Source organism: Cibotium barometz, chromosome 7, assembly GCF_041138505.1.
Source record: "Cibotium barometz isolate CiBa-2024 chromosome 7, ASM4113850v1, whole genome shotgun sequence".
NCBI classification, from domain to species: Eukaryota; Viridiplantae; Streptophyta; class Polypodiopsida; order Cyatheales; family Cibotiaceae; genus Cibotium; species Cibotium barometz.
The window spans coordinates 56,628,232-56,651,786 of NC_141052.1; the positions used below are offsets into that span (position 1 = coordinate 56,628,232).

A 23,555-nucleotide genomic window follows, 5' to 3' on the forward strand; every position below is an offset into this window, starting at 1 on the left:
TTCCAAGAAGAGGATCCACACCGAGAAGAAGATCTGAAGGAAGACATGGACACGAGAAGAGAAGCTGCCACAAGAAGAGAAGCTGCCCCGAGAAGACTGAAAGAAGAGACGGACGCGTGGAGAGAAGCTGCCACCACGACAAGAAGACTGAAGAGAAGAGAAGATGTGAGGCTCCAAAGAGTGAGGAGCCATGTGAAAATCTCTGAGAGAGAGAGAGAGAGAGAGACCCCACAACCCAATGTAACCTGCCCCAATAAAGTAAAACCACCTCTGAGCCACCGATGATGTAGGCCACGTGGTAGATGTATGTGTGAGCACTTTAGTCAAGGTCGCGGGCACTTATAGTAGCCTTGGACACATAGAGAGAGAGAGAGAGTGTCAAGGACTATGGAGTTTAGGGACTTGAGGCACTCGTCGCGGGCTATCAAGTAAGAGGGAAACTTGATATAGGGTCCAGGTGTGCTAGGATTATTCACTTGAGGGGAGGTGTTGAAATATACAAGTGAATAGGGTGTGTGTGGGAACAAGCTCTTGGATAGAGGCTGTAAAAGAGGAGATATAATTGTGAAAGAACCTGTGAAAAGGTTAGAAGAATCTACTGGGAGAGAATAATGGGTAGCATGAGGGAATTTAGGAGTGTGGAGATATTCTGGGAGATATTCAGGGAAAAGATAAGAGGTGGAGAGAATCAGGCAAAAGGTGGAGATATTCTGGGAGTGAATCATGGAGAAATCAATGGGATTTGATGCTTGATGTAAACTCTATAAATTGAGGCATAGCCCTAATGAGAATTTGCTGGTTTTTGAGTATCCATGCCTACATTAATCTATGTGCTAATTATTCACTAATTACGTCTTAATCATTTACTAATCACTTTGTTAATGATGTTGATTCTAGTGCATGATCCACCATAGCTCATCATTATGCTCAAATTTCAACAATTGTCACTCTCAATGATCACAATACCCTCTTTCTTAGCTCTAGAAATGTGTTCTATCGAGGGTTTAGACTTTGTACATTGTTTCCTTTTGTGCTTCTTTTGTCCTTTGAAATGCTTCGTAGAAGCATGTGAGATTTTGTCACTTTCCTTGTCTTCTAAGATATGAAGAGTTGTGGCCTTCGCCTGAGCTTGTGTGAGGACCATCGCATCGGTGATCACCAAAGAGTTATTTGCTCTTAGTGCACTTAGCATGTTTGATTGAGTTGTGGGCCCTTGATCATCACTGTTAGCCTTGAAGTCCCTGGTGTGAACACACTCTTTTCTATTAGCCACATCAGGCCCTAAGGCTAGGGCTATATTGTACTCCACTCATTTGTTATAATTACCATCATCGAGTACTTTCTAGCATTGAGCTTCATCTCTCTCGCTCTTTGAGCTTCTCTGTCACACTATGTGTGTGTGTGTGTGTGTGGGTGTGTGTGTGTATGTGTGCATGTGAGTGTGCAAAGCATCTTGTCCCTCATCCAACATTGGTATCAGAGCAGTGTTGTCAGAGTCTTGTTTTTTGAGATTGCATTCACATTCAATTGTAGGTATCTACCATTGACATTGGTATCAGAGAAGTGTTGTTAGAGTCTTGTTTTCTAAGATTGCATTCACATTCGACTGTAGGTATCTGCCACCGATGTTCGTGTCTACTCTCGACTCGACTTCCTGCAGTTGGCCTTGACACCTTTATTTTCATTGGAGTTGGCTCCTATTGTACTTTTCGAAGGTAGTTTTAGAGCTTGGTCCTGTAGAGCCAACAGCTCCTTGCCATCAATCTCCGAAGTGGTGAAGAGAGGTGTACATTGTTGGTCTTTTTCAACTTCGCCAATGTACATGCATTCAACTTCATCATCTTAAGCCTGGGTAAGCTCTTTCCATAGATCTAGGGTTTTTTCCTCCTTTGTACATTGGCTAGCTTTTCTTTTTGTTGCTTTACATTTTGGGCAATCCCACACACTAGCGTCACACATAACTTTCAAAACCTTTCAGCATTGGTTTTTAGTATCCACCGAATTCTATTGTTTTCTACTGTTGTTGGTGCTATTTGCGTATTGGCTTTTAGTTTTTGACATTGGAATTTTGCATCCGTTAATTTAGCCCAATTAGCCATTCAACTTTCCATTTAGCATTGGACTTCTGTGTTTATTAATTCTACTTGTTCAGCCATTTAACTTTCCATTTAGCATTGGACTTCTGTGTTTATCGATTTTGCTTGTTCAGCCATTCAATTGCGTTGGTCAACTTGACCTAGTCAATAGTTTAGCCTTTGGCCTTCCTCATTTAGCACTTGCACATTCAACAGTCGGCCGCCTTACTTGTGCTCGATAAGCCATTCAGCTTGGCCTAGTCAGTAGTTCAGCCTTTGGCTTTCCTCATTCAGCACTTGCATATTCAGCAGAAGCAGTAGGCCTCACTTGTTCTCGAGATAAGCCATTCAACTATGTCCGTCGGTTTTGCCTGTTCAACAAATCAATCCTCACCTTTTCAACTATCAACATCAGAATGTCAGTAGTCAGCTTTCAGCTCTGTTGGCTGATAGCATTCAGCAAACAATTACCCGGGTTTACTCCCTTGGCCCAGTTTACTTAGTTCAACCTTTCTATTTAGCACTCTGTGTTTGGAATTTGATTGTGGCTTTTGCTTTTAATAGTAAGCCTTCACCAGTTAGCTTACAGTGTTTGGCCAAGTTTACTCCATTGGTTGGCTTTAGCCAGTCACCTTTAATCTTCAGCTCTCTGTATTTGGCATTTAAATTTTAGACTTTCGCCTTTGGCATTTGTTGGCATTTGGCATTTAGCTTCCATCAACCGATTTAACATTTGTTCATTAGTCGATTCAGATTCCATTTTTGATAGCTACATCAATGTCTATTTGTTAGCTAGTTCCATGTCCATCAGTTAGATGATTCTGACGACCTGACGACTCTGCCTTTAACTTCTAACCTGTTTTTGATTCTATGACAACTTTCAACCTGCGATGCCATGTCAACTTCTAGCTTGTTGACTCCATGTTAGCTTCCGACAAGTCTGCATCAGATTCCAACCTAGAAATTCTGCGTCTTTCGATTTCTCCTGCAGCTTTTGACCTGTAGATTGTTGATTTGGTAAGTTTGCACATACATTGAGAAGACATTTGAGGTACTCTGAGTAACTTGAAGCTAATTCTCGTGTCATATATACTTCAGCTTGCCCATTTCTTTATTGTGTATAATGTCTGGAAACATTCATGATGCCTTAACAGTTAGATGCAGTGCTTAAGAGACAGAGTGATTGTGAGGAGCTATTAAATGAGTAATCAAGATTGATGCTATAGGCAAATTATGTAGCTTCGAACCTTTGTGTTTCAACATTATGGAGTGATCGGCTCTTTTGTTGCGTACTTCCATTATACAAGCTTTTTGTATTGTGTACTTTGCAGATGATGGAATGCCATGCTCTTTTTTGTTGCATAGTACATTTTCTTGTTTGAACATGATGTCCAAGTTCTATTCTATAGCCATTATAGGCCCCTCTTTTGCTACGTAACTATTTACACTAGCTAACCATGTGTAAGACTATGGGCACCAATTAACCATGTGTAAGACTCAATTGCCATGTAAAATGCTAGTAAAGGCTCATGTGTCCATATCTACGGTGAGCTTGTTAGCATTTTTGCTAACCATGTAAGACTCAATGGTCATGTAAAATGCTGTGTGTCCATATCTACGATGAGCTTGATAGCCATGTATAAATCTAGAAAACAAGCTCTTTCGCTAACCATGTGGATTATGTATTGTCTAATAATCATATAGCAATAAAAAATTATGTAAAAAAAATAAATGATCAAGTAGCTAATACAATGTGCAGCTTCCATAATAGCAAATACAAATTATGAAGAAGGCTGATACAACGTGGTGCTTCATCTATCCATAAATCATTAAGGATATCAATCCAATAGCAAAGAACACTAAAAAATATGGAATCTGTTATTATAGGTTGTAGATTTTAATCATTACAGGATTCAACATTTTGGCTAGCTCCCTCATCTAGCTTAGCTTGCATAGTGTTAAAACCTTAAGACCTCTCTAGATAATTGTTATGCATAAACATGCATAAATCAGGCATAAACTCAACCACCCAACCACCCCCGAGCCCAAGGGATGCACACATGAATCATAAATGAAATACATCATACCTCTACCTTGATGTCCCATACCATCAAGAGGTATAACACAATCCAATAGCATATAGCTATAGTGTGAAATGGTAGGTGAGTAGATATGGACCTCTACACAAAAGACCATAGCATAAGCCTCCAAGCCTCCAAGCTTCCAAGCCCCCTTGAGTGTGCCCCATGCCCCTATTATATAGGAGGGCCCTCAAGTGACTCTTGACTTTCCATTCCTCATGTGTGACCCTTGGATGCCTGACCCTAACCTTAACCCTTAAGGTTAGTCCTAACCCATGCTCCACTAGACCTTGTTCCCATGCTCCCATGCTCACAAGTCTAATGTGGGTTAGCCTCCTAGTATATGCACACATAATGTGTATATAACATAGCACACATAATGTACATATAACATACTTCCCCTCTCTCAAAACATTGCACTCTTGCAATGAAAAGAAGGAGAACTGCGCTGAACGATCTCAACCAACTCCCAAGTCGAATCCTCAATTTCCCTATCTTTCCACCTTATTTTAACCTCAGGGATTAGTCAACTACAAAGTTTCCTTTCCCTGAATTCAAATACCTTATGAGGTTCATGTGGAACATAGGATAATTCATCGACTTCAACGAGTTCTTAAGGAGTAAGTGTGTCATCCTCACCTCCCAGTTTCCCTTTCAATCTATCGATATGAAAGACTGGATGAACTCTAACAATTGGAGGTAGTTTTAGTTCATACGCAACCGTGCCAATCCGATATATAACTCGAAATGGACCACAATATCTAGGAGATAAATTCGAGCATTTTTTCATTGACAAAGTCTGAGAATCTTTAGGAACATTAAAATAAACCAACGCTCTTGGTTCAAAAGACCGAGATGAGCGTCCCCTATCAACATAAAACCGTGCCCTATCATGAGCACTCCTGATAGAATCCCAAGCTTCGGTCAGCATTTCCTGCATATCTCGCAAGAAATCCCTCGATGCATCAAGCTCGATGTCCTTAAGACCGACATCAATAGGTGCCCTGAGTTGAAACCCATACATAAGTATGCACGGACTAAAATAATAGCCGTAAATTTAGAACTGTTATAGGCAAATTCCATCATTGGAAGATATTTTCCAATATGATGATTTTCTAGAGACATGCACGAAGCATATCCTCTACAATCTGATTCATACACTCTGTTTGCCCATCAGACTACTGCGGATGATCAGAACAATTCACATTCAAAGTAACTTTTTCGTTGTAAACCTTTCGGAATAAAGTAGGAAAGCATGGCATTATAACAGCAGAAACCAGGGATTCATCGGTGCCCCGACGTACCCACATCTGCATATGGAATAATCGACATCTCGAGTTACCCATATCAACATAGAGTCATCAACGTCTCGATGAGTCACATATGTACATCCGTAAACGTATCAGGTTGATTGTGTAAATCACCTAAAATACGGAACTAGAGAAAGAAATGCCAACAAAGGAAGAATCCAAATTTCCTTATCCGAACACAACAAGTGAAAATGCCGACGAGATTTTCCTCATCAAAACATGTAGGCTATAGATAAAAGAAGTTTATCTAAAGAATGCCCACACTATAACTTCTAGTGAATTTAGAAAATAAGATTGTCTTTGAATGTTGAGGTCAACATGCTAAGTGATGTAAGCAAAGCAACAATCTTGAGCCCAAATTATCCCATAAGATAATATATGTGAGGGATCTCTAGCGTCCCATACCACCATGATACCACCCATACATACCTTAACAATTTGAAACTCCCTAGTATGCCGTCTAGGAAAATATGAATAAAATCCTGTATAAAAGGAATAAGATGGCCTTATCCAGACTTTCACATACTAAACCTGTCTCTATATACTTGAGACTACATCAAGGAATAACTCCTTCTGAGTACATCATTAGAAAAGAAATTGTATTATTGGCGCCTTTCTAATGATAACTACCCAAAACACAATAAAGTTAGGGTAGAAAAATAACTCACCTAGATATATAAGCAACTAGGTATCCGAGTTGGAATATATACAAGAGTATAAGAAATATACTCCAAAATTATGTGTAAAAAATGAAGGTAAATGCTTCCTTCAAAGCACATGTAAATATTCAAAAGATCAAAAGATCCTTATAAAACCATGGATAAAAGCATAGAAGCTCCTTAAATCCATAAAAACCATAGTTGATCATAAAAAACAATGCATACCATCTAATGGACATTTAATCATGCCAAAAGAAGCATTAAAATTGGTGGCCAACTCATCAATCCGGAGTATATGAACGTTGTGTTGTTCAAATAAAACTCCAAAGTAAGAAAGTGAAACACATGTGTGTAACACTCAATAAAAAACCCCTAGACACAAGTGAACTAGGCAGCACCTGATGAGTCCATATAAACTTGGAAAACATCCAATAAAAATCCACCAAAACAAACCGATCAACTAACCCATGATAGAGGCTTAAGAAATTAAGCACAAACCACACTTAAAAAAGTGCAAAATAAGTTATCATGGAAAAGTGTCAAAGGTGAAACACACTTTGAACGTAAATTATAGCCATAAAAAGAAATTAAGAAACATGTCCAAAAAGAATGGCTAAACAATGGTAAAAAATCATGAATATATCGTTTAGAATTAATCCAAACATAAATATCCATTAATACGAGGTATAATCGTATTAATATTATGCGAATAACCCGCATCTATCTAATGTCAGTACGAGAAAACGTACTTCAACATTAAATAACCCTCGAAAATATTAAATTCTCGAGAAAAAGAATTATCATGATTTTTTTCAAAATTTTTTCAAATTTTTTCCAAATTTTACAGGGCCTCAAAATATAATAATTTTGAATTCCAGCAAACCTATCCTATGGCATTCCAAACCTATATTTTTCCAGAAAATTTTTAGCAATTTAATTTGCCAAAATACCATTGATATTTTAAAAATACCAATTTTTAGGATTTCTAAAAATAATTTCTAAAAATTTCCTAATTTTCCCTGAGAATCCCATCGTTCACGAAATTTCCAATTTCGCCCGACAATTCTCAAATCCAATGAAAATTTTCAATTTTAATGGATTTTTCTAATTTTTTGGGTCAAAAAATATAATTTTAAAGAAATGGTCACGGGCACCCGAATGGACACACCACATGCCAAACACCAACCCCACATTTTTCCAAAATTTAAAATAACCTTTGTCTAATTTTTCACTAATTTTTAGGAATTTTTCGAAAATTTTAAATTACCCCGAACGCATTTAGAATACGAACGGTCAAAAAAATTTCGGAATTCCAACGGTTTTCCCAGAATACGGAAAGCCAAAAGTTTTGGGAAAATGAAAAGACAAAAAAAATTCGGAATGTGAAAGGTCAAAGGTTTCCGGAATACGGAAGGTCAAAAGTTTTTCCGGAATTCGGAAAGCCAAAAGGTTTCGGGAAAACGGAAAGCCAAAGGTTTTCCGGAAGTTGAAAAGCCAAAATTTTTCAATAAGAAATTTCCAGGAATTTTTTAGAGATTTTTTAACCTCAAATTCCAATTTTTCTGAAATTTTTCAGGCTTTTTCTAAGCTTTTTTTTCTGAAATATTATCAAAAAGCCTTTTTTTAAATAAAAAACTTATTTTTTTTAAAAAAATAATAAAAATAAGCTTAATTAAGCTATTAAGCTTTTGATTTTTTCATGGGGGGCGACTTTTGGCCGCCGGACTGCTGCGCAGTCCCCCGCCCTGCCGTCTGTGCGTGGAAAAACCAAGAGGAGGGAGCAATCCTCTCCTCTCTCTTCTCTTCACTCTATCCTTTTCATACCCACCCATCTCTTCACTACGCTTCTCTGTTTAGAGATTAGAGAAATGCTTAATTACTTATTAATCATAATTAATGTTAATTATGATTAATATTCAATTAAATTGTCTTTTTTAAAATACATTTCCATGTACAAGAGAGAAATGGAGATAAAAAAATCAGATTTTGAGGAAGAGAAGAACTTTTCGCACATGGTAGAGAACTCACGCATCAATTGACTGCACCACATTGCTTTTCAGCAAGAAAAATTGGCAGAAAATTGAAAACATGCCCGCGGAAAACCCGCAAAATGCATTAAAAATATATTTTTTACCAAAAAATCTCTAAAAAATTAGGAAAAAATTCCTAAAATTTTTAACCATTAAAATAGGGAAAAATAGCATTAACTCACGAAATTTCCCCGCAGTCGATTCGTCCATTGAATTGTAGTTACACACGTTCCAATCACCAAATCGATGATCCACGTGTAATTCATCAACACAAATCAACAAAAAATAACATTTTATTAGTAAATATTAAAATTTACTAAAAAAAATCAACAACAATTAAATAGAGATTGCTCTGATACCACTGTTAAAACCTTAAGATCTCTCTAGATAATTGTTATGCATAAACATGCATAAATCAGGCATAAACTCAACCACCCCGAGCCCAAGGGATGCACACATGAATCATAAATGAAATACATCATACCTCTACCTTGATGTCCCATACCATCAAGAGGTATAACACAATCCAATAGCATATAGCTATAGTGTGAAATGGTAGGTGAGTAGATATGGACCTCTACACAAAAGACCATAGCATAAGCCTCCAAGCCTCCAAGCTTCCAAGCCCCCTTGAGTGTGCCCCATGCCCCTATTATATAGGAGGGCCCTCAAGTGACTCTTGACTTTCCATTCCTCATGTGTGACCCTTGGATGCCTGACCCTAACCTTAATCCTTAAGGTTAGTCCTAACCCATGCTCCACTAGACCTTGTTCCCATGCTTCCATGCTCACAAGTCTAATGTGGGTTAGCCTCCTAGTATATGCACACATAATGTGTATATAACATAGCACACATAATGTACATATAACACATAGTCACTTTCTTCTTTTTGAGTGGCTTTGGAAAGGAGTCAATCTGGCTCATTTGTGAGTTGGTTGAGCTTTGTCACTTCCTTGTGGTTGATAGTTGAGCTTCAATCATTGGCTTAGCACATTGTAATGAGTTTCCAAACCCATCTTGGATAGATTGAAACTGTGAACATGGGTGTGATGCCATATTCTCCCTATTGACCTTCACATGTTGAAGTGACATATTAATTTGAAGTGCTAGCCTCTTTGCATGTGCCAATAGTCCTTGGTCATTTCCTAAAAGGGAGAAAATAAAATAACTAATGTCATCAAATTGGAATCTCTTTGGAAACTAAATAGCTTACCTGCTATTAATAAGGTTTTAGAGCAAAGATACTTTGCACCTCTTGTATGCCGATTGTTGGCACATCTTTGACATATGTAGCTACTTTCTCCACATTCTCTTCATATACATGATGTCCTAAAGGTGCATCAAGTTGTTCTTCACCATCAGCAAAGTAAATCATGTCTTGCACACAGACATAACCATTACCATCATTTGGCATGCAAAACACACATTGATCTTTTGAATTTCAAGTGAGCAAACAAACAAGGCAAGAGAACTCACGAGGCATGTTTTCCATAGCCTCATTGAGCATGTGCAATGTCCTAGTGACAAACAAAGCAGTTTGAAGACCATTTATGAGCCATACCTTTATCTAATGTTTGCAAATATTTCCTTTCATGGACCATTCACACTCACAATCAACATTGCGTAATTTGTACCACAACTCTCGACTTTGACTTTTTACCCTGGCATTTTTGTTCCCTTCATCGCAGAACTTGACATGGTGATAAGGTATGGATCTTACAAGATCTAATGAACTGATTACCAAGCCTAGAGGGCTAACATTTCGCTTAAAACCAGCTTCTTTGAGCATGTCATTATACCAGTAGTAGGAATGACATGAGGACACTAACTTCTAAAAAAAAGCCAATTAATGCGGCGTCCATGTATAGTGCGACGCCCACATAAGAACTTGGTTTTCAACACATTGTGGTAAGACTCAATACTTCCATTTGTCTTGAGGTAGCAATCGTGCTGCTCAAATCCACATCCCTATGTAATCCAGAAAGGTGTTGGTTAGTCTCATACTCAAAGACCATAGCTCAAGTCTCATTTAAGGACTTACCAATGTGTGGAAGCCACTGCTCCTTGAAATAGGAGATGAAAGAAGTCTCCTTAGCATATGTTGTCATGAAGGCCCTCACTAGCTCCATAGCTTGGTCCTCTTTGTCTTGGGTGTGACGCTGGTGGAGTGTGTGCCATGCATATTCATAATATTGCCTAGTGCCCTGAACATTTTGGCACGAGTAGAAGCATCGGGCACCTTCTTAATCAAGTGTTTGAGCAAACACCATCTCACGTGCCAAAGACATAGGTATTAAAATAGTCACCCCAAACACCTCACTAAAAAGAACACAATTTTATTAATGTGTAGTCAAGGCACCATCATGGGACAAAAGCAAGAGCACTTACTTGTGCAAGGCTTTTATTTTAGCTTGTGTGTCATCCACACATTAGACTTATTGTAACCGATATCGAAGGGCGGTTAACTACACCTTAGTGTCAAAGATAGTCGTCGCTGACAATGTAATGACCCATGCAACCAGTACTCCATTTCAAAAGGCATCAAAGAGTAGTACTGTGCACAAATGGAACTACATGAAAGCACTTTAAGTATATCATGTTAATCATGTGTTGAGGCAAACAACAACATAAAAAACAAGCTCAGCTTATACTTGTTGGTACCAAAGGTTGCATCCATAGCTAACAAACTATTGTTCCCATAAGCATTCATCATCTCTAAGTGTCAACTAGTTTGAATTCCAAGTGTAAATGGGCATAACGAGACTTCATCAAACTTTTGATAAAAAATGTGTGGCTTTTATTGGTTGTAGCCCAATTATGCACACTCCGTGCATCATCCACGTCTGTTTGGAAAGTTAGAGTCTCCATCTTGCTTGCGGCATTTAATATGTCGCACACAGTAAGAAAAGTATCTCGAGCAATTCGTAGTGTGCCTTCTTGGGATATTTTTTGCATGACTTGTTGGGGTGTGAATCCCTTGTTAGCATTGTGCAAATCCATCCCTTTATTTCATTGGATAGCCAAGGTGCAAAGGACATCTTAGTAGATTGATTCATTGGGCAATGGGCTCCATGACATACTTCACCTTGTAAATCCACATGATGGTATTGTGTGTAAGAGACTTGAGCTAGCCATGGAAATAGCTACAATCGTGACACCACAAAGTGACATTGGCATCCAAAAAAGTGTGTGTTGGCATCCACTCTTCTTTTCCCCTTAGGCAAAGATGTGAGGGACTTTCTCAACTCGAGAGCATCCATAGGGCCGAATGCACACCAATACCTAAAGAAATGGTGCTTGAACACTTTAACTGCATCCATTGCACCACGAAAATTCATTGGTGCATCCTTTCGATTATTCTCTCCGTTGATGAAGTCGTCTATGCATTCCCAAGGAATGTAGGCAAATTGGTGTGGAATACAATGGTCACGAGAGTCCGATTGAGTCTGCCATTGTAGTTTTATTGCATCAAAGGGGCCAGGTTCGGGATTTTGTGGAAAATTCATTGGTTTTCTACATTGAGAATTTTTTGCTAGCATGTTTGCCCCATATTCGAGGCCAAAACGATTGATTGCATTATTGTATAAACTAGGCCAATGGAAACATGCTCTAAAATAGGTGAAAGAATATGAAACAAATCCTGCACAAAATCTAGAGAAGGAAGGCTAGAAGGAAGGAGGAAAACCCGTAGACTTAATTGGCTTAATTGGCTGGAATGAATTTTTGCTTAGGTGTTAATTAGCTAGAATATTAAAGGGGAAGAGAGATTGGAATATTAAAGGGGGAGAGAGAGGGTCGTATGCAGAGAAGGAAGGGTCGAAGCTGCTCCCTCTTTACTACCAAATGAGTTTATCGACGGCCTCAACAAGCTTTGGTTATATGGCTGGAATATTAAAGGGGAATAGAGACCGGTATATTAAAGGGTAAGAGAGAGGGTCATTGAAGAGAGAGGGTCTTTGACATGTCGTCATTAAAGTAGAGGTGGGGATCCACTTGGGGTGGGAAATTTTTTATTGTAGTAGTTAGGGGGAAGGAGGTAGATGTGCCAAGATGGACATTTTATGCCATGTTGTTAAAATGACAAGACCAGGAACTTGAGATCTATTAGCGGCCGTCTCCTTACCAAAAGGGCACATCTCAATAGCATAGCACAGCTATAGAATAGAGTTGAGATGCTTGCTCAAGCTAGCCCAAAATGTGGAGGCCACCTGTCTCCAACGAACCACTTCAAACAACCAGATCCACAAAAATAGAAGGTGCCCTTCTCTCCTCGTTTGTAGTGCTCCTAGCCTTGTCCCTAATGAAGACCACCAACTTTAGTGTTTTGTTAATTATAAATTCAACCTACTTCTATGATAATCTATCCCTAATACTAACCTAACTAATGTAATACAACTATCGTAATTACATAGAATAGTTTAATTAATATTAATGCTACTATTACTATTAAATAAATTAACTAAATCAATAATACTACTTGTTAACACCATCTAGTAATATAATAAACCTAATTAATACTAACAATAGTAACTAACTAACTATTAGCTAAACTAATTACACTAACTAATTAGTTAATTGAATACTAATTACACTAGCCTTAACTCTCTATACTAGACTAAAAATACTAACTATAAAGAGGAAACATGAGAAATACCCTAAAACAAAACACCTACAACAACAAAAAAATCACACAAACCCTATCCAACACCTACAAATCAAACCCACCCAAAATGATACTAAAAAAATTTAAAACAACAAAATCCAACCACCACACTGGATCTCTCACCGAGTGCTACAACGTCCGCAACCCTTCACACCCAGATATTTCACTGAGTGGAAAAAAGAAAACAAACCCTACACAAGATTCTACACAAATGCTAAGGAAAGCAACCATCCTCCCCGGCAGTGGGGCATGCTAATGGAAAGACCAAATACACTACACTCATTAGCACACACAAAGATAACCAAATGAAGAGTCCTCACCTTTCACATGTCGTTTGGGAACTTGGTAGCTTACCTACCATCTCATAGAAGAGGCAACCACATGAATGCAAGCTAGCACTTGAGAAGACCCACCTCCCCATTGTCACAAGAGTTGTCTATGTAGAGGTTGGGACTCCCCATTGTTGTAAGACCGTGCTCCACCATGCAAGACAATAGTTCACTCTCTCACTCTCTCACTAGCAAGACATGGCAAGACCAAGAGGGAAAGAGGGAAAGACTCTCACACACACTCATTCTCACACACAAGCACTACCAAGAGGGCAAGAAGATAGGGTAAAGGGCTAGAGCATAAGGAGCAAGAGCACACTCTCAACAAGCAACACTCAAGGGAATGTACCTTCCTCATTAGTTAAAGTCACTTATATACATGCCATGTATTGGCCACAACAGGCATTCACACTCACTACATTAGGAAAAAAGGGAGCTCATTTTGGGGCCCTGTAAGAAATTCGCTATTTTCTCATTTATTTGTCTCCCAAAAGACATGAAAAATAGTAAAATACGGAAACGTGGTTCAATACTGTCAGTAAGGACTGCACATCTGTCACTTTAAAAAAGAATAAGATAATATTTTACATAACTAACAAGATATTGCATTAAATACATTCTTAGATTTCTTTGTTTCCCGTAGATTCCGCATCTCTTTTGACGACGTGTTTAAGCCTCTCATAAAGAGTCCATCACTCAACTTGGTGATTGCTTGTTTTTTTGAATATTTGGATAGATACCGCCACACTTCAACAATTCAAGTTACAAAAAGCATATGAGATTAACTGGCAAAGATGCAATCTCAGAAGCTCAAGGAATGGCCGACACGCTAGTGAAGAACAATCTCAGAAGAAGCGATTCCACCATCTTCATATTGACTTAGAGGAACAATATGCTCCAGCACAGAAACGAAAGGGTGCACTGTTGAATGCTCAGCACAACGGGAAAACATGAGAAGAGAAGGCTTGCAACACATTGACTTATGGTGCGATGGTGGCATATATCCAAAATGTCCAGTGAAAGACTCTACACCTCCGTTTGTCAATCCAACTACACTACTAAGGTTCGTGGTGGGCGATGGACAAAATGGACTTCATGGTTATATTTTGGCACAGTCTGCCTTGGCAGAAACGTATAAAACATTGTATGTACAAGAAAGGGTGGCCAAAATACAGGAGATAGCCATTCGTGTAAACTTGGAAAAGCAGTTGCAGAATGAAATAGAAGAGCATTCGAAGACTAAGAAAGAGTTGACAAGAGCAAGAAGAAAGAGGACAGTACTAGGAGACAGAAATCGAAGTAGGAAAATAAAAAAACATTGCAAATTTGAAGGCTGGCATTGGTGGATGCAAGCGAAGAAACCAGCAAAGCAAGGTTAATTTGAATATTTTTCTTTTGTATTATCAAAAGCGCTTTCAAATGAATATGTCTATTTCTTCCATTCATACAACACACAAGAACTGAGGTATTCAATCATATAGCCATCATTGTGTTGTTACTGTAGGAAACTATTGGAGCTTGCAAAAGAAAACATGGATCCCAATCTTCTTCCTGTAAAGCAAATGAAAGGATGACTTTCTACTGGTGTTGCAAAAGGTTTGATTGAGGGAAAAAAGTTCAAAACAATCAAACGCAATGTTGTAGAGAACTTTATATCCAATAATAAAGTTGATGCCAATACAATTCAAGAGGCTCTTGATGTTAGTGGAGTTAGCCGGAAAGGATATAGTTCTATTTTCAATGCGATATCCTCAAATTTAAAAGATCAAAGGATTAAACGTGTTTTACTACCAAACCCAGCAACTGTGTGGAAGTTAAGAGGCCTTTTGAATGAAAATATAGATGATTATATTGGACAATATATCCATATAGAAGACATCTATCATGGTGGCAAGGGAAGCACTGTGTATTCGATAAAGTTTCTGATGTCTGGTATTATTTGTATAAATATGCTATTGCTTTTCAAATTATTGCTCTCCCTTGTGAATTACTTGTTTCCATTTCAGTAAGTATTTATTTATCTTTAATGATGTCTTCTAGCAAAAGACTAAATGGACATTGGAAATCATCAATACAGGTGAGTCTCTAAATTAAGTAGTATTGATTGAATCTATTGATGCTTGCTAATAGGGCCCTTGCCCCTAAAGGGGACCCCTCAATTGCCATATTAGCAAACATCAATAGAACCATGAGCTTGCTGACCCATTGATAGATCACATGTAAACATAACACCAAAGCATTGATTGGGTCTCAAAACACACCAAGGTTTATAAACTGCTATAATTGTATACTTGTCCATTTATGATTTACAAATATCTTTGAATTCCTCCATTGCATATGTCTGCCTGCTGCGCTAGAATTATCTAAAATTTGTCTTCTTCTTTGCTTCTAGGCTAGAATGAAAGCAAGCTTGACTTTGGAGCTGGCAACTTTTCTTTTAACATGAAGCCTCTATAGTATGTCGCCTCGGTAAAACCATTGGAAGACTTCTTTCATACTGTTTGCCTTATGACTCCCTCCGTAGTGTTGTGGATGTCTGAAAAACGCATTACGTGCCATATAGTGTGATTTTTCCATGCCTTGGGTGGACCAAATTGCAGGGCATCCATACTTTTTGACAAAATAGGGAAGGTGGTTGTGGATAATATGCTGTTTTCACAAAGACAGAACAACGCATAGTTAGTGAACAAAGAAAAGAGGAACAAGCATTTAAAAAAAAGAAAGAGAGAACCCTACCATGTAGTGAGTTATGCTGCAGGCTGTCCACGCGTCTTTCATGGACTTTCCGAAATGTTTAACTGCCTCTTCAAAGTTTTGGCAATCACTCTTCTTCCATGCCACATTGTCACAGAACATGAATAGTTGATCAAGAGACCTCCACACCTCTGCTTTCACGTTTCGTGCTTCCCCATCTGCCTCATGATCTTTGATCGCATTATGGACTTGCTTCCATAATCCATAATTAATCCTTGAAACTCTTCTTGACATAATCCATAAAGACATATGGCAGGTGATCTGAAAACCTGAGCTGATTTTTTACAGTAAAGACAAGGAGACTTTGAGTTGCCTCCTTTACTTATGTTATACATGCACTTAAGGGTTTTCAGATCACTTGCCATATGCCACTCCACTTGAAAGTCACCTTTGCCTGCAACATGGAGATGCTCTCCTTGCACTTGCCTTTTGAATATTGTTGGTATTTCTGTGTGGATAAACACCCAGTTTAGTGTTTCATGGTCTTATGTCTTTACCTGTGATTACAAAACCAAAATGTTAGCATACCTCAACGGAGCCTAACCACCATATGTGTTTTTCAGATTGCACACACTGAAATACTTTGAACTCACTTCAGTCAATGATGTATCAAGTGCTCGATTCATTAATGTAATAGTAACCCTTTTCATTTTTTTCTCCTTTACCAGCTCGCACTCGTCCAATTTGATAACAAATATCAAAATGCCTTTCCACTCTTCAAATGTTAAACCATAAAACTTGAGTATCTTCGACTGCAAGACAACTTAGTATTCAGCATCATGAAAGGTGTGCAAAGGGTCACATGACCACCTCACACCCAAATCCAGGTCAAGAAGGTGTCAATTTTGAGAAACTACTAATTAGGAAAAAAGGAAGCTCATTTTGGGGCCTTTTAGAAGAGAGAGAAAATAGGCTCTCAACCAATCAGGAGTGGGCCAACGTTATGTTGAAAATTCAACAAAAGAAGATGAAAATAAGAAAAAGAAATAGTATTGTATGTTCGTAGAAGCGTGTCACATTAATAAGGTGATCCAATTTGAATCTTTAAAAAAATTATTTTTTGTGCAAAATTTGGTGATTCTGACACCGCAAAGGCGTCCGGAACGGCCCAAAACCCCAAAAACGGCACTGGAAACGCTGGAATCGGACATCCGGAGGCCCGGAAACGGCCAAAAAAGGCCCCAAAAGTGGATTTGCAGAAAAACGCGATTTGGTACCTTCTTCCCGGGAAGAAGGTACCAAATCGCGTTTTTCTGCAAATCCACTTTTGGGGCCTTTTTTGGCCGTTTCCGGGCCTCCGGATGTCCGATTCCAGCGTTTCCAGTGCCGTTTTTGGGGTTTTGGGCCGTCCGGGAAGAAGGTACCAAATCGCGTTTTTCTGCAAATCCACTTTTGGGGCCTTTTTTGGCCGTTTTCGGGCCTCCGGATGTCCGATTCCAGCGTTTCCAGTGCCGTTTTTGGGGTTTTGGGCCGTTCCGGACGCCTTTGCGGTGTCAGAATCACCAAATTCTGCACAGAAAAGTATTGCTCTTATATGAACATTGAATGTAAAGCATGTGAAAGAGCGGCATAAAAACTAAAATTCGCAAGAAAATGCGATACGGGTTCTTAGGGAAAAGCAAAACAGTCTCTACGCGTTTTCATGCTAATTGCTCTATTAACATAAATGCAGCTTAATATATTATTTCTCAACAAAATTCATGACATTAAGGTGACAATTTTGTCAAACTGCACTAAGACAGAAAATTAGCAACAAAACGCGATATGGGATCTTTAGGAAAACTAAAACTCTCTCTACGCATTTTCATGCAAATTTTCCAAAAGAAGAAATAGGGACATTTGAATAACCCTCCAGACATTCTCTTGTGTCCTAGCAAACACCAGGTCATTGGATCATGCATCATGCAGGGAATTCATGTGTAGATGAGTGAGTCGATCTTTGCAGGAAGGGATTGTCAAGAAATTTAACTCGGTTAAGAGAACATAGATCTAGAACAGCATGCATAGATATAGAATAACATTGAAAAACCTACAACTCTGACCTGTTTTCTTCTTCTCCATGCTTTCGGAGCTGTCTTGCTGACCCTCGTGCATAGTGGGAAGGATGAGGATGGATGATGAGGAGGAGAAAGAAAGTATGCAGGGAAGTGTGGGCTGAGCAGGGAAGAGTGAGGCGCAGGAGGGAATCCAAGAAGCATTTATAAATGGCACAAATTCCAAGGCAGTAAGGGTCACATCCAGACATGTCAGAATTCAATTTCCTAGGGTGTGTGGGTCCCACCCACAGTGTGAGATACGACTTTTACCCCCCACCACGTGTGGTATTTATTAGAGTGTCTCCCTTCCTACTCTCCGTCATCAGCATCCTCTTCATCACAGAGTACACTCAGATTACAGAGGCATCACTGAGACTACAGAGGCACCACTAAGACCATAGAGAAGCATTACTCAGACTACAGAGGCAGCACCTTCATCGTCTAGCACATCCAGAGATAGCCTGCAGGTTAGTACAACTCAAACTTTCTTGTCCTGCATACTTTTAACTATTCAAACAAGTTTCTGTCTGAATGGGGAATAGCCAAAATCTGCGTCATTGAAATGGCCTCGTTTTTCCATACACTTACAAACACAAACCATTAGGAAAGCCCAAAGTTCCTTTTTGTAGGCATGCAAGACACCCTTTACATATTTTTTACAACATGATCAAGTAGAAGATCTCAAGAATAGGGCTGAGGGATTGCCCTTTTGGTTATTTCCTGCTCATCATACAAATTTGCATGAAAACGCGAGGACTGGTGTTTGCTCTTCCTTGAGTGTCATAATCGCGTTTTCATGCAAATCTACATTTTGGCCTTTTTCTTGATGTAGGCATGAAATAAACCCTCTTCATAATTTGCAACACCATCCTCAGGTATAAAATCTCAAGATTTGCATGTAAATGCGAGGGAGAGTGTTTGATGTTTTTGAAGTAGCATAATTGCGTTTTCAATCAAATGTCTGTATGAAATTTTTTTGTGTCACTTTGGGGACTTTTTTGATGCATTCCAAAGGGTGCAATTGGCCTGTGATGCCATGCCAATAGATCCAGATTGCTGCAAAGGTCCTAAATTTAGGGAAGTTTTAAATTTGCATGAAAACGCGAGGAGAGGCCGTTTAGATTTCCATACTGCCCATATCGCGTTTTCATGCAAATAACTGCTAGATTGCTAGATGCTCTTGACCATTGCCCCCCAAATGTGAATCTTTTAGATTCAATTGAACCAGCAGTTTTAGAGGTAGAAATCTTTTCCTTATAAGGATCCTTATTTCAGTTTTATTTTTGATTTGTTTCAATCTTTAATTTCTAACCTATCTTTTCAAATTTTCAGGCTCCACAACAAGTTGATCCAAATAGTTGTGGCTAGAGACTATTGATCCATGCTAAGTACGTGCTTGCAAGCTACTTTGAGCTTCATCAGCCAGATATTGTAAGAAGCTTATTCCTCTTTGAGCTTAAATATAATTTATAGTGGCACAAAGTAGTTAGAAGTATATGTAAATGCTCATGTCTTTTATTGCAGATGAGGAAAGACAGCTTTGGCTTTGACTATGTGTATAGTTTTAGAGGAGACACAATTTTGAAGCTCTTGAACCATCCCTCCTCCAAACCAGCTGTGCAAGATACATTTGAGGTTGGTGAGAGTTCTAAAGACCATGGTGGTGTCATTCATCTAGATGCAGATGATTTGGAGGAGAAGCCACAAGGACATGGAGATGTAGGTATCCCACCAAATTTTGTAAAGGAAAAGGTGGAGCAGCAAACAAAAGTTGAAGAGGCAGCTCTGCTGGTCAGGAACAAGATGAGGAGGACAAACAACCAAGTGGACTTGGAGTGGAGAGCTTCCAGATCCCAGGCCTTGAGACCTCGGGGCTCCAAAATCTTAGTGGGGATATTGACCAAGGACAACCTGATGATCATTTGGGATGATTTGGAATGATTATTTGTATAACATTCTTTTAATCTAGTGATGCTTATATGATTTGGGATGACTATGTATAAAATTAAAATGGAAGATGCTTTGCAAATGAATCCCTCTATCTCCATAGACTTGTCATGATATTTATAAATAGATTTAAATGTATGAAAAGAGAGAGAGAGAGAGAGAGAGAGAGAGAGAGAGAGAGAAAGCATGTAGTAATTTGGTTTAAAATTGATCAATATATTAACAATGTCATTGTAAATCTTAACAAGTGGAGATCCTAACCAAGAGCAGCTACAAGATCATTTGGGATGATTATATGTATGGACTTCTTTGAATCTAGTAATCTATTAATCAAATGAAAGATGTTTTGCAACTGATACCCTCTATCTCCATAGACTTGACATGATATTTATAAATGTACGAAGAGAGAGAGACACTTTGAAAGCATGTAGACATTTGAAATAAAATTGATCACTTTATTAACAATGTCATTGTACAGATCCCAGCCGAGGACCAAAAGGTCATTGACTCTTTCCCGTACTCGCTCTTCATTCGAGCTTACAAAGAATGTTGAGCAGTCCAATGTGTCTGACTGTCCCACAAAAAAAAAAGCATTTGTAGACTCAATGCAAGAGCTTTCCCTCGCAGGATCGTCCACATCATCAATTGTTGTCTCCATAGCAACCTAGAGAGAAAGGGTTGATAAGGTTTGAGAATCAATATATTATTTGACTTTCATAGCAGTGTAGAAAAACTGAACAAAATATATGTTCTTTAGTACCTCCAATGATCAATTTAGCTGGATGTCAATAATCCCATCGGGGATATCTCCGCATTGAATTATACTTTCCCTCCTTTGAAGAACCTGTTAAGATGGTTGTTAAAAAATCACTAGAGTTGATTAATGAATTAAATAAACACAATAAGTTTACCTTCTTGTTGTTGAGCACGAATGCAAATCCTGCTGAAATTGTTCTGTTTGCCTCCATATGAATGTCGTGCCGCAATTGAGCAAGTGTACATTTCTGTCTGACTGATATAAAACTCACCAAGTTTCCATTCTCATTCACAGTAATGTCAATTGATACATTGTCAGGGAGCAAACCCCGTTTAGGTCTTGATCTAACAGAACAAGTTTATTTTCAATCATGGCAACAGGGCTAAGGTAAAAGTTAAGAAAACACCTAGATATTTGTGGCTTTTTGGGTTGTCCTCACCACTACCTCCTTCCAAGCCTGTCGAGAACACAATCCAATCTAAATTCCGAGCATTAAAAAAATCAAAAGCAGGCTTCTTCCAAACCTGTCGAATACAATCCAATCTAAAACCTGAGCATCAGAAAAATCAAAAGCAGGTACCTTTTACAAAACAATACAATTTGAAATGGAAGCGCTTATAAAATGAAAGTGCTCATCTTGGCGAAGCAAAGTGCTCATTTCGTATAAGGATATGCAGCAGTTGCACTATCGTGTCGGCACTCAAAGTATACAGGCCAGTGGATCTGATTCAAAGATTGAACATTGAAAATAATTAAAATCGTATAGATAAAAATAAAGAAATACAAGCATGAGAATCATTTTGACAAAGAACGCAAACTTTTGTCCTTGAATGTTTCAAATTGGAGGGCTAGCCATGCCTCTAGGTGCAAGATGAAGGTTGGAAGAGAGCAGGTGAGAGAGAGAAGGAAGGGCGCCGGAAGACTAGTTTGGGAGGGGAGAGTAGTTTGGGAGGGAAACCTAGTTTCAGTAAGTAGTTTTTTTTGAAAAAGACATCAATGTCAGACTCAAAATCGTGATAGTATCTTTAGTTTTTTTTTAAAAGACCTTGTCAGACTCAAAATCGTTATAGTATCTTGAACATTAACTATGGCACGCTTCTACGAACATAAAGTACTATTTGTTTTTCTTATTTTCACTTGTTTTTGGTGAAATTTCAACGTTACGTTGGCCCTCTCTTCATTGGTTGAGAGACTATTTTTCCAAATCCTAAAAGGCCCCAAAATGAGCTCCCTTTTTCCCTAATGAGTTGGGTGCCCAACACTTAAAAAGTTAACTAATGAGAAGTAACTAGAGATCTCTCATGAAGTGCATAGGATGATGGCTTTTATACAAGGGGTATACAAGGCATGCTATCCCCATCGAGTACAACACGAAGTGAAAATGCAGGATTAGGGCATGCTACATGCATCTAAAGTCCCGCTTTGGGTGGACATTGCATGGTTTGGGTAACCAATTGAAAGTTCTTGATGTCCGTGTGGTGGCCACCCCTTCTTGACTGCAAACGTTCACACCCTTTTCTTAGTGCTTCCACAAGTTGGATGTGTCTTCTTAGCTCATTGTTGATGATGAATTCTCCATTATCCATTGTGTACAAGGTCTTGACAAGATGTTTTTGGTGGTACCCATTAACCTTGGGTTAACATCATGGGAAGAAGGACACCCACATAAATGTGGGTGTCCGACTTGAGATGTTGGCTGGGGCTATCCTGTTAACAATCCTAAAATGGGATTGATCATGGTGATAGACAATGATTAAGCAACATAATTAAGGTGGATTAAACCACACTAAAAACTCCATGAGAGAGAGAGAGAGATTGCACACTCAACACCCAGCTCTATTCTATTGCATATCACAATGAACCATACAATGATATAGGCCCTCTAGCCTTATCCCACTTTACACATCATCATCCATGTGGCACTCCCTTTTCCACTCTTTTGGTAAACACACTCACACACCATTCAATATTACATGTGACATTCCTATCTCACCACAATATCTTGCAACTCTAGGGTGCTTTCCCACATACACACAACACCACGATTACATCTTTCAACACCCCCTCTTAATCAAGGTGTTCCATAACTCACCCATCACCCATCACCCATATCAATGTAACATTGTACAACCGCAATAGCTACCTCTCAACACTCCCCCTCAATGATACATTGGAGTGTCCATCAACCAAACATGTGTGCACATGTCTACCATCTTAGACACCAAGTCCATTTTGAGCCGACTCGCTCATAGCGAAACCACTGAGAGTCCAATTTGAACATGGAAGTTTGGGTGGGAACCAACCCATACGCATGCACCTCACACGTGCATCGCTCCTGCACACATCACGACAACCATTTTGAGCTTCTCGGTGAGCTCGGGTATGGTTACCCTCATACCATGGGTGATTACAAAATATTCTCGTTTTGAGCACACAAGCTCGGGTACGGTTACCCATAATCAATTACGGGTGAGTTAATTTTACAAACCTTTTTATGCACTATGCAAGGACAGGGTACCCCCAAAATCCAAGTGGTCAAAGCTACCATGGCTTTTGTAAAGCCGACGTCCGCCCCGATTTTTTTTTTTTAAAGGCTGAGGGATTTTCAAAACCTTCCCGAAAAATTGTATGTGAGTTGCATGCGAACATCCTTTTATAAGCCTCCTTTTGCAACATGTGAATGGGGGCTACCTTACATTTCTTTACACCTCAAAAAATCAGATATCTTTGTATTGCTATCCACACATAAGGATCACCCTTATTTGAAGGTTCTTTTAAACCCCAACTGCCTTATCTCTTAACCCTTAACCCTTAATAATCCATCGTTCCTTTGCTCTCAACTGGTGATGGTGGTCGTGTAAGTTACTGGCACTTGTTTGACCTCTCTTTGCTGTGCATCTGTTTGTCGGCTTC

The 23,555-nt window shown here is 38.9% G+C and overlaps 1 long non-coding RNA gene across 2 annotated transcripts; it reads right to left on the bottom strand.

The window, feature by feature from the left end:
• Positions 1–20,462: 20,462 nt before the first annotated feature.
• Positions 20,463–21,219, bottom strand: LOC147637227 (uncharacterized). 2 transcript variants are annotated; one of them, XR_015266156.1, is made up of 4 exons: positions 21,088–21,219; positions 20,797–20,847; positions 20,646–20,729; positions 20,463–20,549 (listed from the first exon to the last, which is right to left on the bottom strand). It is a non-coding gene; the product is annotated as an uncharacterized LOC147637227 (long non-coding RNA). The 2 variants fall into 2 exon arrangements; XR_015266155.1 differs by having other exon boundaries at positions 20,797–21,211.
• Between the last annotated feature and the right edge of the window lie 2,336 nt (positions 21,220–23,555).